The 17,011-nt window shown below is 41.7% G+C and overlaps 1 long non-coding RNA gene across 1 annotated transcript in view; it reads right to left on the bottom strand.

Annotated features, from left to right (window-relative positions):
- Positions 1-259: 259 nt before the first annotated feature.
- LOC115378339 (uncharacterized) overlaps positions 260-17,011 on the bottom strand; it is a 65,135-nt gene continuing 48,383 nt past the window's right edge. Inside the window, exon 2 of the long non-coding RNA XR_003930111.1 lies at positions 260-2,147. This is a non-coding gene — a long non-coding RNA (uncharacterized LOC115378339). The remainder of the gene's footprint in view (positions 2,148-17,011) is intronic.

The raw sequence follows: 17,011 nt of genomic DNA, 5'->3' as shown, positions 1-17,011 counted from the left end.
CGCTTGCCTTTAGAGTTATTATTTATTATAGCTCATCCTTAGAGATGGTTTCCAAGAAGAAACAACTTGGTAGAGCTGAGCATTAAATCCTTGTACTTGACTGGAATATACTGGTATTTTGTTGAAAAATGCTGGTATGCAGAGAAAATGTGACACTTAAAACCGTATGTGCTCCTTCCCAACACAAAGCTACTCCCCAAAAGGTTCTCAAAGTAAACTACTGACATCTATTTTGGAAGTATTATGGGTATTATGGGGGTTTTTTACGAGGTTTTATGACACTGACATTAAGGAAATATCTGAAAACATTCGGTAAACAGTTTTTCTAAGGGACACTGACTGTTATTGAGGTAATTACAGATACCAATTTTCTGAAAAGGTTTACTTTGGATTCTCTCTATGCGATTAGACGAAAACGACAGTAAGACGAAGAGCTCTAAATTCAAGTTTTTTTTAAGTGACATTATAGAAAGGTGTGTGTGTGTCTGTGCGTGCATTTGTGTGTGTGTGTGTGTGTGTATGTGTAGGGAGGGTTTGAAGGAAAAGATAGGAGGGTAACACACCGTCTAGAAAAAGAATATGATATACTCTTCCCTAAAAAAGCTTGAAGTAAAAGTGTCAGTGGACAATAATAATGTCATTCAGGGACATCATAATATTAATCTGTGGTGAGGAAATCAAATGCTTCTCTGAGGCTGCAACAGAAAACTGTGAGCAACCCCGTGTTTTAGTAAGAAGGCCAGAAAACAGAGTGGGTGGATTTTCAATGGGCAGTCTGTTAAAAAAAAAACAACAAAAAAACAAAAAAAACAACCCCTTCTGCCAAAATCATGACAATGGAGAATGTTGGAGCAGCATTCACGACAATATGAGGAACACGAGTGTTTCAGCAAAGACAAACCAAACACAGATGATAATGGACGATGGTGATAACAGTCAAAGAAAGTAAAAAGTCTCAAATTACTCCTATGTGCGACACATCTTAGGACACACAAGTATAAACGTCTGCGTATTTACATTTTGTTCTACTCAGTGTGCATCTATGTCACAACATGTTTTCCAGAAGAAGTCCACAACATACAATAAATTCAGGGTTTCACCTTTGGTTATGTAATTATCAAGGCTAGGTTTAAAAAAATATAGAACACACGTCCATGTTACTTTGCATACAGTTAAATTCAAAGTGGAAACATATCAACAAAGCAGCTGGTCAGCTCTAAATTTGCATCTGAGAAAAAAACCTAAGGTATTTCATCTTTAGATGATTCTCGGACAGCGAATGCCCACAGGGAATTTCAACCACTGTTTTCTGTGATAGAAAGTGAGTGTGGCGGATATTCATGTTGGTGTGTATGTGCCTGACATCTTTGTTTTAGTGTAAGTGGATCTTAATGTAAGAATAAGAGGATATTCGACTTATGTATTCCAGTGTGCTGCATTGAACCAGTCAATATACATGTCAGATTTCCCTCGCTACCCTCTTTGCACGCTCTGAATGTCTTGATGAAGATTTTTTTTTTTTTTTTTATCGTAATGTGTTTCATGTGTTATGGCATGGTGTGAATTAAGAGACTTTGAAGCCAGCGTTTGAGTGAGCAACTCAGGCCAGCCTTGTTTGGTTCACAATATGAAACAAGATAAAAATAGATCAAGTCATACTGCTGACTGCGCATAAGCAGAGAGCAAACTCACCATTTAGTAACCAATGACACCTACAAAGCAGACCCAACTAAAACATTATGTCAACAGTACAACCAAACATTGTTCTCTATCATATTAAAATATTCACATCTGTTCCTTACAAGACACTTTTTTTTTCACACGTAAAGAAAACATCTTTGAACTCGTATTAAGTCTCTTAGTATCATCACGTCATACATCTGTATATGTGTAATAATTAAGGCAATCATTTTTGGGCCACGACTTACTCATTTGCCATCGCCGGTCTTAACCGCGTTTGAAGTCCGGCGTTCCTTTTTTTCCAGCAGCCAAAAAGTCCAAATGCGGTGAGTCCCGTCTTGTCTTTGCTTTGTTGCTTTTGCAGTGTCCATTCGTACTAGAGATGACCGGTCACGACGCTTTCTGCTTGTTCTCGGCGTTTGTCGGCGGAGTCGGGGGACGCTCATTTTTCCCTGTAACTGGCAGCACTGCAACAGAAGGCAAGGCAAGGCAAGTTTATTTGTATAGCACAATTCAACACAAGGTAATTCAAGGTGCTTTACAGAAACATTAAAAGCAACAAGACACAATTTAAAACAATAAAAACAGTCAATAAAAAAGGGAAATAGAAATTTAAAATGATAGCGATAATAAAATAAAGTAACATAAAATAACAACAGGCTCAGTACACTGCCTGAGCTAGACAGCCAAGGGCCCAGGGCGTCATAGGCCTTATCACCCCTGCGGCTCCTTGCCACCAAAAAGTGAACTTAGACAAAATTTGAGTTTAAATTGAAAATCGGCTCTGTCAGAGATTTCAGCTAGGATCTCTTGTCCCTGGCTCTGAACCATCTTGAATTTGGTTGGTCGGGTCTGTTTTTTTTTTTTTTTTTTGTATAGGACGTCGCCCTTAATAATACACCCAATGCGTGCACACTATTTGCACTGCAAAAAGTCAAAATCTTACCAAGATTATTTGTCTTATTTCAAGTAAAAATGTCTTATTTCTAGTCAAAATATCTCATTTCACTTAAAATAAGACATGATCACCTCAGAAATTACTTGTCTTTAGACAATTTTTACTTGTTTCAAGTGAAAATTTACTTGAAACAAGTGAAAATTAGCTTGAAACAAGAAACAAATTTTGCCAATGGAACAAGCAAATTTTTACTTGTTCACTTCACAAGTAAAAATTTGCTTGTTCCATTGGCAAAATTTGTTTCATGTCTTATTTTAAGTGAAATGAGATATTTTGACTAGAAATAAGACATTTTTACTTGAAATAAGACAAATAATCTTGGTAAGATTTTTGACTTTTTGCAGTGTGCTCGAGTCCTTCACTCAGAGAAAGAGAAACAGGGAGCGGATGGGAATCTATCATCGTTCCTGAGGAGGCGGCACAGTTTTTGTTAAGAGGAGGGCAGCCTGCACAAAACCCCTTCACCGACACCGCAGTCATTTTCCTCTCCCGTCCCAGAGGTTGGGCAAAACATCTGAATCATCCCATTACAGATAATGATCGGCGGAGCTGGGCCATTAAGCAACAGTTATGAGGTCGCTGACACCTTCTCATCACTGGCTCCTCTGAAGGTATGCACTTGGGGATGTCGCAGGTTATAAAGGGTGGGGATACACATAATACAATAATGTCTCCACCCAGGTTTAGTCAGAGAAATATGTTTTTTTTAATGGATATCAAGACCAATCCCTGCTGTTTTTTCACGTTTATGACAAAGATACTCAACCAGCGAGGCCCGTTTGGTGAAACAAGCTGCAAATCTGCATCAGAATGATGGGCAAAAAAACATTTTCGGAAAATAGCTATTCTGTGTTATAGCTGTTCATGCTTATTAAGATGCAGACTATTTGAGACAGGCCTCCTCTCCCTCTAAACGGAGCAGCTGGTGTATAATTCTCCACCTCAATAATTTGAGGATTTCCACACAGTCTCTGAGGAATTGCAGACATTCTGTACGCAATCATCGCTACAGCAGGCACAAAGCAATTACAACAAACATACTGGCTGTCTTCATCTAATAAGCTTATTAAGGCCGTAGCTAAATCTGTGGTATACTTTAATTTTCAAGTTGTATATTTTGTCTGTTTGGGGTTTTATTCTCTACAGAGGAAAATGTCAGGTGTTACGTCCTCTGTTGCTCGACATGTGCAAAAATGAAATGGAATTCAATATTCATGTCCTTCAGCTCTTCTCTATATGCTGGTAAAACATTTTGCTGCTCATTTTTTTGACATCCTACATAAAACACTGAGATGAGGTATGAGCTGAAAACAAGTGGAATGGATTTTATATTTCCATACATCCTGGCATGCCATAAAAACACAGGTACAGTTAGCAAATGGAGGTGCTGCACGTACACTGAATGTGCAAAAATTCACATAAAAGCCGTCCCTTGTTGATTATTTCATTTGCACAAATCACAAAGCAGGAGATGCAGATAGCAGAAGCCGACAAGCGAGAGAAAGATTTTTAGGTTTGGAGACGAATGGAATTGGATTATGCAACGGGGACGACGAGGAGGAAATCCTCGGCCTCACAGTTACATGATTTGTGCTTCTAAAATGGCTAAAATGTCCCAGTGACACTTGAATGCTGGGCAGGGAAATGTAGATATTACAGTGGAGTGCAGTACAGTGCTGTGCTCAGGTCCCATTGCTCAGCTGTGGGGCGGATATAAAAGCAGCTGCTGCCTGTGTGATTTAAAATTTGCCTCCCACACTTTGCAAGAGAAACAGCGCTATACCACGAGCAGAGAAAACAAATATCACAATGCACACAGAAGAAAACATTAGCTGACATACAGTACTCAATATGTGTGTGTGTGTGTGTTTGTGAGTGTGTGTGTGTGACACCGCATTATGCTCGGAGACGCACGCTGTGATCCGTGCGAGGCTACGACACAGACGTTTTTATACGGAGACACTACAAAAGGGCACTGTGTGATTTTCTAAGCAGGGATAATGGAAACAAATTATGCACAATTTTTTTGTAATGAGAGGCTGCCGCACTGGATGGAATAATTATTCTGTGAGAGGAACAAAACTTTGGTGCATATCGAGGTGATTACTGGAACAAGGCAGCCAAGACTGATATGAATACCTGCTTTGTCAACGTGATGCCGTCAAGCCGCACGCCGGCTCTCATTAGTAACGCGCAAACAAAACAAATTGTGCGCCCAGTCGGCTGGAAAGACCGATGATTCCCTGAGTTTCAGCTCTTTAACTACAAAAGGAGAACAGGTTCATACCGTCTGACGTTATTTTCAGGTGATTACAAACACGCTTTTGCTTTGTGGTTGAAAGGTTTAGGAGTCAGTTTCAGAGGCCAAGTAAGTTTGCACTACATACATGAAATTTGACTTGTTGGTTTGCTCTAAGTCACGTTAAACACACAAAAACACAGAATTAGAAAAAAAAGAACGTTAAGATTAACCAGTAGGCAGCGGTGGAAGGAGTACTGCAAACTGCTCCTCCAGTAGAAGTAGAAGTACTGTCACTCTGCTGGAATCTGACTGCAGTAGAAGTAGAAGTACTGTTCCTCTGCTGGTATGTGACTGCAGTAGAAGTAGAAGTACTGTTCCTCTGCTGGTATCTGACTGCAGTAGAAGTAGAAGTACTGTTCCTCTGCTGGTATGTGACTGCAGTAGAAGTAGAAGTACTGTTCCTCTGCTGGTATGTGACTGCAGTAGAAGTAGAAGTACTGTTCCTCTGCTGGTATCTGACTGCAGTAGAAGTAGAAGTAGTGCAGTAAAAATCTCCTGCAGTAAAAGTCCAAAGTGTCTCATGTCAAATGTCCTGGCAGTAAAAGTGACTGAGCTCCTTTTTCCAAACAGTAACTGTGTTAGCTGGGATCTTTTCCATGCAGTTAGAAAAAGAGGAGAGAACACGCTGCACACTACATGCTTTTAAAGGGGCATTACGCTCAACTGAGGTGAAAATGAATGAAATGAAAAACCGCAGCGAGGACCATTTAGATTCAGCTGGAAAAATTATGGAACAAGTATGGGCCATGAGAACCCTGTAGACTCAACTGACTCATGTAGAGTAAGCACATAATGTGATGGTTGAGTCTACAGGGTTCTCAGTTATTCCACATTTTTGCCAGTTGAGTCTAAATGGTCCTCAATTCATTATATCATGGTGCAGCTTTAATTGTGAAATTCGGAAATGACAAAAAGCAGGATCAACAAAGTAGAAGCAGGTTCCTCTTCTCATCTTTGCTGACTGAGCTTTTATTGTGAAAGGTTCCACGATCTGTCAGTGATCATCTGTTCTCTGTAATGGATCTGATTTAAAATGCAGTGAAGGACAAAACTCAAGCAGAAATGGACTTTAGTAAAAGTAAAATTACTGACTTTAAAACATACTCAAAAAGTACACAAAAAGATCCTCAATTGCAGTAATGTAAGAAAATATAATTAGATACTTCCACCTCTGGCAATAGATCTCTTATGAGCTACTAAATGGAGAAGTAATACACGTATGAAATAAGGTTCTCTGTTGGACCCTAACCCTAAAAAAGATATAGATATAAATAGATAGATAGATAGATAGATAGATATAGTGTTACGCCCCTCTGCACAACCATTGGCTCTGCAGTGCAGTGCAAGAGTCTTGGGTGGTGTCTGGGCTAAATTGGCTTAATTGTCCACACCTGAGAAGGAGGAGTGGATAAAAGGAAGGGAAACTGCCTCCTGAGGGGAGCGGCACACTCACCACAAACAGCTGTGTATTTGAACTGCTCCCCAGATTTTAATTTATATTATTTATTGAAATAAAATTATGTATAATCTGACGTCAGTCTCCACTTTATGTTGCGGCCCACGAGCCAGGGTCGTAACAATAGATATAGATATAGATATAGATATAGATACAGCTGTGCAGTCAGAGCAGAGTTTAGTATTCAAGAGCAGCGGGTTCTGGTGCTGCAGTGGAGACTCTACTGAAGGTGTTCTAGACTCTATTGAATCCTCCAGGACCCCCAGTTCTGCAGGTTTCTGTTTCAGCCCTGCTCTTTCACACTTGATGCTGATTGGTTGAAACAGATGTACCTGAACAGGACGTGCATGAGGGGGCACGGGTCTTATCTGCATCAAGGTGTGCAAGAGTAGAGCTGGAACAAAACCCTGCAGGACACGGGGTCTTTGAGGACCAAGGGCGCGGGAAGGGTGGTGCTGAGGGTGCTGCAGCACCCCCTGCTGAGGAGGGGTGGAATAAATGTCAAATTAATTTTACCACATTTCAAAGTCATTTTCTTTTGAAAATGACTTGATTGTGGCAGTCACTTAGGGTGTGGACAGGGGGAGAAAGTAAAACGTGTATTAATCTACTGCACCTAATGCAAGGAAAACGAAAAACATGTAAAACTGCAGAGGGGCAATCACACCGAGACACATCAGGCGGCACCATCAGTCGGCATCCCCCCCCCCCCCCCCCCCCCACCACCACCACCACCACCACCACCACCATACGCAGCACCCCCTGGCAAAAAGTAGTTCCCGCGCGCATGTTGAGGACTGGTTCATGAAGCAGTGACTTATCTGATTGGTCACTGCAGTGTCATTCCTGTATATTAACACAGAACGACGCAGCATAATCAAAATCACATTTTCAATCAACGCTTTGTTTCTTAGGAGCACCACTGCACCCCGGCACTTTGATGTTTCCTGCTGTTCATGTCCGACTACAGTCATGCACATGTTGCTCGTTAAAAATAGCTCTGAGAATAAAGCGTTGAAGCTGATGTAAAAACTAAGGATCACATACAAATGCTTCTTGAGGAGAAAAAAGAACAGATCAAGAGATTTTTCTCCCTCTCCTGACACAGAGGCAAGACAAAACACTTGTTGGTAGCAGATTTTTTTGTATTCATTTATTTTTAGAAATTTCTGTCAACAATTGCTTGTGACATTTCATTCAAAACCTCTCTGTTCAGCTCCCCGGCTTATGAAATATCAAAAACACTCGAAGCCACTGAACAACAGGTGGCATGAGAAGGGTGTGAATGATCAATGGCTAATACACTGAGCTCAGGATTTGGACATAGTCTCTGGTGCGGAGCCAGGCTGATGTCTAGGTAGACACTGAGGGATTGTGCTAGAGGATGGAGCAACCAGCAAAGCAAACTGCATCCTGCTCCCAGCCTTTGGAACCACAGGTGGCCTTAACCCTAACCCTAACCCTCGTTCCTTTTCCAATGTGAGGGTCTAAGGACGGAGGATGTTGTATTACTGTAAAGCCCCTTGAGAGAAATTTGTGATATTGGACTATACAAATAAAATTCACTTGACTTCAGTGACTGGATCAGTTTGTTGACATCGCTGAGTTACAAATGCAAGTATAAAATATGGTTAAGAAACATTTAAAAAAAAAAAATCCTATTTATGTCTAGTAAATAGTAAAATCGCAGTGATGTCAGCCTCATCAAACTGTACCATTTTCAGTGTCCATGTTTTTTTTCAGTGTCCAAACTGTTTTTGAAAAAGTGAGCAGAAAGGATGTTTTTGTGTGGAATGGAGGACAAAATACAACATGATGCACATCAGCCAGAATGAGAGAACGAGAGCTGAGCACCTGGAGGAACCATTTGGTCACATCACCATCATCTAGTATTTAGAACCCAATTCTCATATTCGTTAGTCCTGACTTTAACATCTATGAGTATGTACAGATACAACAGATAACCTCATTGCCTAGTCCACTGTAGGCGCCATCATCATCATTTAACTTCCCTCTCACAGTCGCTGTGGGAAGAAATGGAAACCTGGTCACCAATTATACTGGGTTATACTGGGCAAAGGCAGCTTTACAAAGAGTGTTTATGGCTCATTTATACTCCTTTTACGTTCATTTAAAATGATGTAACCATCACTGCCAATATACTCCCACGTGTCATTTATGTTGGCATGGATGTTCAGCAATAAATCCACTAGAGGGCAGCACAGAGTCAACAGAGTTTCTGACAACGACAAACATGGCGTTGGTGGAGGCGGCGTTGTAGACGACAGTGGTCTGTGAGGTCATTAACAGCATCACCACAGGAGGATGGAGAATTTATTTTCTCTAATATTAGCAGTTTTTTTAAAATTTTGTCTTCGTGTCTCGCTCATAGGCTTGAACTATTGGCTACACTGCGACTGCCATTTCCAGCGTTACTGCTCTGTTTCGTCCTGAAAACATGCACAAATGAAATGAACGCAGAGTACAGACTCAAGGCTCAGTTCATATCTGTATTTAACACTGAGCATGAATGAGCCTTTAGAGGAACCAGGTTGTATAAACACGTCCTCGGCTGTGCCAAGCGTGTGAGGCTTTCTTCCCACAGACAGGAATCCAGTACAGAGGACAAGTCCACCCCAATCCAAGAGACAGCACATCAAGTGAGGGCCCTCGTAATGACCCAGCAGTGATGGAGTAGAAATATTTGGCAAGGTCTTCTGAAAGATTTTCAGAGTGTATGTGATGGTCACCCCAAACTCAGGGCACTTCGTCACTGTGTAGCTGAATGACTCAATCCTGAGAAATGCTGGTAATTGAAGGAGAGAGCAAGGAGAGAAGTGAGTGAGTCGAGATGTCTGAGGCGCGATTCCGCAGGCAGAGATGGCTCGTTTCATTTGGGTTTTGTACGAGCGAAGAGAAAAAAACGTACGGAATAAATTGAATTGTTTGTACTGAAGCCGTCCATCTCTAAGATGCTCTACCTGGCCCACCAGCTGGGCGCACAACAGGCAACACTCAGTCTTATGGCCCAGGGTGAGGCAGGCTGTGCAGGACTAGTGATGCCATCTTGCCACGGGCTGTTCTCGATGCCAGATGCAGAAAGCCATTCATCCCACTGCCTGTCGCTAAAAGACACGGCCTGCCGAAGGCTCAGCCAAGAGCACCGGCTTACCCTTGTTCACAAAGCCACCTGCTACCCAGAAGCTATCCCTCTCCACATTATAAGCATCCAAGCTGTAGACATGGAGCTGCTCTGCCATGGAGCTCGACTGGAAACCATTCTGCAGAAAACAGGACCCACAGCCAACCAAGAAAAAGGGTCAGCTCAGACCAGAGAACACCTGGAACAGTGCTGCGTGGATGAAGATGAGACGGGAAGTGAACGAGGTGAAGCTGATTACTAGCAACTACAAAGACGCAAGTTAAAGACCCCATGAAATGGACTCTTACTTTCTTGATTTGATGTATTTCCTGTTGAAACAGGATGTCTGGTCGGGCCACGGTGCAGGGAGGGAAGGAAAGACAGACCAAACCCTAACCCTAACCCAACAGGATATCAGTTTGGGAGAGAAATTGAATTTTATTTGAAGGGGCAGATGCATGAGAGAGGACGGATAAAGATTTGTGAATGTTTAATTAGATGAAATTTTAATTTACACCCACTAGAGCAGGAAGATGTCAATATTTAAGAGACTCTGTTTTACTGGAAGCAGATGTCATGTGAGGTCATTTCATTAGGACTTTGCTAGTCTTTTCCTTATTTTGCCACCAAATTTGCCACGTTGGTTTCATAACATGCTCAGTTGGAAATGGCGTGAGGAAGCCGAAAACGAATCGAGCGCCTTGCAGCCGACTTTGTCCACACAGCTCACGGTGCCCGGCTGAGGTCTGAGTTGGGAGGTGCTTGTCACGAGCACCGCATCACATACATCAGCAGCAAAATGCCAGAGCACAGCAAAAATATTTTTTACAACAGTTGAAAAGTGAAACGTGTGAGTGCCTATCCATCAGCTGGTATAAAATTCACTCTAATTACTCAGTTAAAGAGGCAATAAGTAAGACTTTTTACTGCCTGGTAACACAAAATGACCATAATATATCAGCAGGGTGTTGATGGGGTTATTGATCGATAACAGTGACTCGACCATTACCATGCCAGGTGCTGACATTTCCTGCATCCAAAACTCAATTTCTGGCCCATACTTTATTTTGGAACCGTAACTCCTCGTCTATTGGTATTTAAAAATCACCTCCTTCCCAGAGCTGCCTCTTCAGGGGCAGAGGGAGCGGAGGCAGGGGTTAAGGGGCTGTGCCGATAGCAGTCAGTATGAGTTATAGATTATTTAATGCCCCTTTAAAGTGAATGCCCGGTGTTTGTAAATGAGGGCACGAGCACCAACCTGACTGAACAGATCCCGGAGGTACGGGACCTCGATTTCAAGGCGGAGCACCAGGCTGGGAGCAAAGTTATCACATTGTTTACAACAAAATGACAGCACCTGGACCAAACCTTCCTGAAGAGAAATATCTGTTTCTCAAAAAGGGACAGGTTCCTAACAAACGGTAGGTAAAGGGTCCCTGATAATCAGTAAAATGGTCGTGGTGGGCGTGGTCGTGGTGGGCGTGGCCTCCAGTTAGTGTCAACAAACAGTATCAGCCACAGCAGAATATGTGAAAGTCAAAATGTGAAAATGTGTTATTTTTGTTCATGAACATGAAGTCAGCTGTCATAAGGAAAAAGAAAAAATGGCTGTGTTGTATGCAACGGAGAGAAAGTCATCATCTGAGCAATAACAGTGACAATAAAACACATGAAAGTCAAATTTCAAAATGTGTTATTTTTGTCCATGAACATGAGGAACTCAAAACTCAGCACTAAAAGGCAGCAAAGAGCCACAGGTGTTTCCCTCCTGACTCCTCCCGGTACGGCGGTAACGTTTCTGCTTTCTGAAATAAAAATAAAAACCAGATGACTGGGAGTCAACTGCCTGCACAAAGTGGTGTGTTTGGATTGGAAACAAACTGAAAACAAACATTAAGAATGAAATAAAAATAAAAACTGATGAAAAATACAAAACTATCATGGGATGCCAGGACACCGGGTGGTGTTACTAACATCAGCCATGTTAGCGATGAATGGTTTCATGTCCCTTTGTAAATGTTTTAATTTAACAAAGAAATAGTTATCAATATGTGGCATTATTGTACAAAAAAAACTGCAACAGCCACAATTCATGTCGGCCGTGGACATAACAGTACGCGTCTGTGGACAACACCGAAATTATGTTTCACAGCGATCAGTATTTGATGTTTTATTAGGCTATAACTAAATAAAAATCTGGTTTAGTCAAATTTTCAGGACATTCAGGACAGGATTCAGGACAAGTGCTTGTAATTCAGGGCTGTCTGGTCACCTGAACAGTAGCCCGTTAGTGTATTTTTCCCTCCTGTTCCTATGCTTTTCCACTCGTTTCATTTCCAAAAAGCTACTCAAAACCTTTTGCAGCTCTGAAAGCAGCCAAATAAATTCACCTTTGTTTTGTGCATGTGTATCGTTCCCACCTGAACCACTGGAGCGCTCTGCGGTGGGAAACAGGAAATCAAAGATTCCCTGTTCCCGGCTGTCTTGAACGCAGCGTTTGCCATGATGGTGCACTGACCAGGCATTTGTCTTTAATCATCGGCCACCGGCTGCAAACTCATATATTTTTTTTTTTTTTTTGGAGGTCAGAAGTTTGTCACTTCAATCAAGTGCGCCTCCTTAACACTAGTCGGCTGAATAAGTACAATTCAACTCCGTAATCAAAGTAGGACATAGGGGCTTGGTCTAGCACTGTTACACTTACACTTGAGCTCTATTATACCTGCACCTGTATTCAATATGAGTTAATATTATCATTTATTTTATTGTGTATTTACGTGTCTTTTGTTTTTATCTGTCTGTTTTTTGTACTTAATGTATTTACCCTTCTATTTCTGTGAGCTTGCACTATGAAAGTCCAATGTATGCATGTGTACCAACAGTATGAACAGCAATGAACCTGAAACATGGGCTTGATGCAGGCCCTGTCCGTCTCTTACAAGGCAGCAAAGCACAGAGGAGCGACCCCGCCTGCCCTCCTCGGCTGAGAAAATCTTCATTTTAACTGGAGTTAGATGATTCTGACAAATTGCACTAAGGGCTCTCCATCCGCCCTGACATTGAAGTTTATTTTTTTAATACCCTCGTCTAAATCGTCTTAGTTGATCTGTGTGTCACGGACGCTCTAAACTGCCATCATCAAAGCAACCGGGAGAAGAGGCAGAGGCGAGTAAACTCACTCCGGGAATCCACCTGTCATCCGCGGCTCGGCAGAAACGTCTTGGACGGTCCTGTGTTTGTGTTTGTCCGACTGCAGCATCTCCGTGTGCGATAATCATGTTGTTTGTGTGACTTGTGGAAGAATGAGAGGCCACGGCCATGAACAGAAGCTGCATGCACTCGTCTTTAGTGGGCGATGCTGGGATATGATTACACCCCTTCCAGGAATTGGCAATTTTTTTTTCTTTTTTGCAATAACAGGATATCAATTTAGCTAAATTAACGATCTCCCCACAAAAATCCGATGTTTGACAAATCACTGCATTTCAGCCGCATGTAACACCCTCCCTATCCTTTAAAGCGGCGGCGGGACTGCAATTTCCACAAATCACAGTAATTTTACAGCAATTACCAATCTAATCAAAGCACTTATCAGCAAATAGATGCCCAGAAACCCCCGTATGTTTGCCGTTAATAAACAGGAAACGGTTAATAAAACAGAAATCATCCCTGCAATAGGAGAGAGAGACGCTAACGCCACTAAATCGAGGGCCGTGGTTCATAAGGATGACAGGAAAATTGCAAAAAAATAAAGAAATAAAACCCTGGAGGGAGCGAATTTCGGAGCGCACACATACATAGACATGTCGCTGAGAGGAGGCGCGGTGCCTGGCTTCCTGCTTGCTGACACTAATCCAATGGCAGTGGGGATTTTCTGCCTCTTGCTGCTTCTTGCCTCACACCCCTGCAGGGCTCTCAGATCCACACTGGCTTTCCCAGCCACACACACACACACAAACATACACAGATGAATACACGATAGACTATAAATATTCAGGCCAGGATCGGTGGTACGTTCAACACACAGTACGCCGGGGACATAACACACACTGTGCTCATTTCAGCCCTGTCACTGAGCTCTCTGTCAGCGTTTTCTCCTGCAAAAAAAAAAAAAAAAATCCTCAAACATCTGCTCATCTGATGCTGCTCATTTAGGCCGACTTGTTCATTAATGCACTCTTCTTCACGCTTTTCCTACCGGTGTGGTTACGCTGCCCTCATTGTGTGTGTGAGTGTGTTGTGTGTGTTAAGGTGTCCGAGGGGCTCACGTTGATGTGAAACGACAAAGGGGGGTGCCATTCGGAAACCACATGTGCGGCGCACTGAGTCATATGATACCATGACAGACTGTCACCTTGGATTAAAGGCGGGACACAATCGGGGGGCGGTGGTCAGAAAACATCATTAACGCCGAGGCGCTCTCGACACGAGACCCGCGCACACGCTCGACAGGGCGGTCAGGAGTGGGCATGCGCGTAAACATGCAGGCGAACGTGCACACACACACACACACACAGAATATATAAAAAATCAACCGACTACAGGAACACAAAATGAATGAATCGTGTTTCCCAGATAACAATTAAAAAATGCTGCAAAGAAAAGGAAGAAAAATGAAAAGAAAATGTGTGTTTTGTCGTCTTTATTGAACAAGGAGGTAACGAGTGTCTGAATGTACAGTCTGTGGCTGATCACTGGTGTGTTTACATGGACCTGAGGCAGCACAGAGTTACCTGGTCAGCTCTGGTCACTGATGATGACTGCAGGCGCCTGAGGTGTTCAAACACAACCCGGCAATTCAGAAATCTGATATTCCTCTGCGACTGTTAACCTTAAATTAATTTGACCGTGGCCGCTGAAAATGAGAGCACTTTGGTTTATGGCGGGCTCAGCGCTCTTAAATGCCAACATCTTGTTGTGGATTTGGCTTGTTCACCTTATTGACAGCAACAAGAGAGGAGAGCGACTGGAAATATTAACCCTCCTGTTGTGTTCACATTTTTGAACATCTTTTATGTTTGGGGTCAATTTGATCCCAGCAGTTTAAACTTCCACTAAATTATTATAACTAAAATTGTTACCAAAGTTTATGTGTCAAGTACTTTTTGTTTCTTTGTTGACGACCTAAATAGCCCTTTAAATAAAACATAACTCCCCCCAGCCCCAACCCGATTCATACATCCAGTATTCCTATTACATGACAATAGAAAAATATGCAAATCACTATAAAATCTCACTGATTGATCTGAAATTGGAAAGAAATATTAATTTTTGGTGTTTTAATGGCTTTATATTATTTCTAAGTACAGATTTTTGCTATTTATAACCAATGCGTTACAAAGTGTGTACAGGACATTGAAAACATATCATCATGTCAATTTCATGTTTACCCGGTAGAGCCCATTACATTAGGAGCACTCATTAAATATGAAGCAAAAAAAAAAAAAAAGATGTTAATCATTTATTTAGAGACGTTAAACATTGGCTGGGGTCAAATTGACCCCAAACATAATAGGAGGGTTAAACACGTCCTCCTTTTGCCACCACACCTGCTCAGGTAGTCAGCAGAAGCCGCGGTTTCTTTTAGAGAACTCAAAGTAGAATAATCGGGTTTCTGAGAAGCGGGATACGTGCAAACACAAAAAGAGGAATATTAAAAAGCCCGATCATAACCAGGATACTCAAGTCCGTGTAAATGCGGTCACTGTTTATGATTACAGGACAGCACAGGTGTGGTGTTTATGAGAAAAGGAATAAAGTTGTTCCAGAGCCAGTTGAGGCATGAGGGTGCACCCAGTTTCAGTGTGAATTTCCCAGTTTGGGATCAATAAAGTATACCTATCTATCTATCTATCTATCTATCTCTCTATCTATCTATCTATCATCCCACAGTGAGTCAGATCAAATAAATGTGACCTTGATTTTTAGGTTCCATCACCAGTTCTGCTTTAAGGTTTGACTTTGAAATGTGTTTTTTTCTAACTCATTAAGGATTCCCAGATAAAGACGTGTGTGTGTGTGTGTGTGTGTGTGTGTGTGTGTGTGTGTGTGTGTGTGTGTGTGTGTGATGATGTGATGCATTTGTCTAGGTGAGGTCAATTACTTGCAATCACTGATTGTGACGTTGGTCGTAGGCCATTAAGCACGATTTCTTAATTAGTGTGAATAAATTAAAGGAACATTCTGTCACTTCTTCATCACAAAGTCGGTCACAAACTCCAAACCAGCCTCCTCTGTTAGAGTCGCCAGGTGCTTCCCCTGCAGGCATTTCATTTTTGCCTTTTTTTTTAAAATCATGATTGCTATTTATTTATTTATTTAGATGTTTGTTTTTTCATCCACAATACAAACAAGCAAAACAATGAAATTAGCGATTTTTTTTTTATAAGGAAAAACTGAAAAAGATCACATAGAAAAAATAAATCAAATAAGATTGATTTAAAAAAACATGAGAAAAAGCAGGGCCTCATGTGAACAAGAAAGCACCTAAATGCACACACACACACACACACACACACGCTGTATGTACAAGACGCACATGTAAGCATATGCGCACACGCGCACACACACACGCACACACACACACACCTACAGCTAAATACTGTATATACATATGTACACAAACATACCAATATGTGTGCATATTATTTTCAAAATGATACATACACACATATGCATGCACATATGGAGTGTATTATAGCACACATAGAAACAGCAACCGTTCCTGTATACACACACACACACACACACACACACACACACACACACACATATGTATACGGCTCAGTGCCTTCTGTCTGAGTGTGTACATCCAAACCTGCATGTAAACAAATATGAACATGCCATGTGTGCAGATCTGTACACACACACACACACACACACACACACACACACACACACACAAAACCAAGCACATGTTTACAAACACACATCCCAATGTGTGCATGAGCTGTATATACAGTATGCACCCACCTACACAAACACACCCACCTACACACACACGTATCCATGTGCAGACAGTGGGGACATGAAGACACATGAACATACACACCTTTACCTGCTGCTCGTGTCCTGACCCGCCTGGCCTCCTTGGATTTAAACCTCTAAGCTTTTAATCTCTCGTCCCCTCCGGTGATATGTAAGAAAATCTTTTATAATGCCCTGAATTTCCTTAACCCTCCTGTTACCTTCAAATTTACCAACAAATTTATCAGCTGGGGTCAATTTGAACCTCCAGAAAATTATTATAATAAAAAATGATACCCAAGTTTCTGTGTCCCAGGTTCTTCATGTGTCTTGTTGACGACCTTTAAACATATTTTTATTTGAGAAGAAGAGCATCATTTTCAAACATCTAACAAACAACATTTTTCTGATACCTTTACTGATAATTTCCATTTCCTTATATAAGCCGATTTTGTTTTGTTTTTTTTACCTCTCCAGCACTTTCTGTATTATTGTTTTTTTTTTGTT

Source organism: Myripristis murdjan, chromosome 3 (genome assembly GCF_902150065.1).
Source record: "Myripristis murdjan chromosome 3, fMyrMur1.1, whole genome shotgun sequence".
In the NCBI taxonomy this organism is placed as follows: domain Eukaryota; kingdom Metazoa; phylum Chordata; class Actinopteri; order Holocentriformes; family Holocentridae; genus Myripristis; species Myripristis murdjan.
The sequence above is the reverse complement of the archived record's forward strand: the minus strand, read 5'-3'. Positions and strand labels throughout refer to the sequence as shown.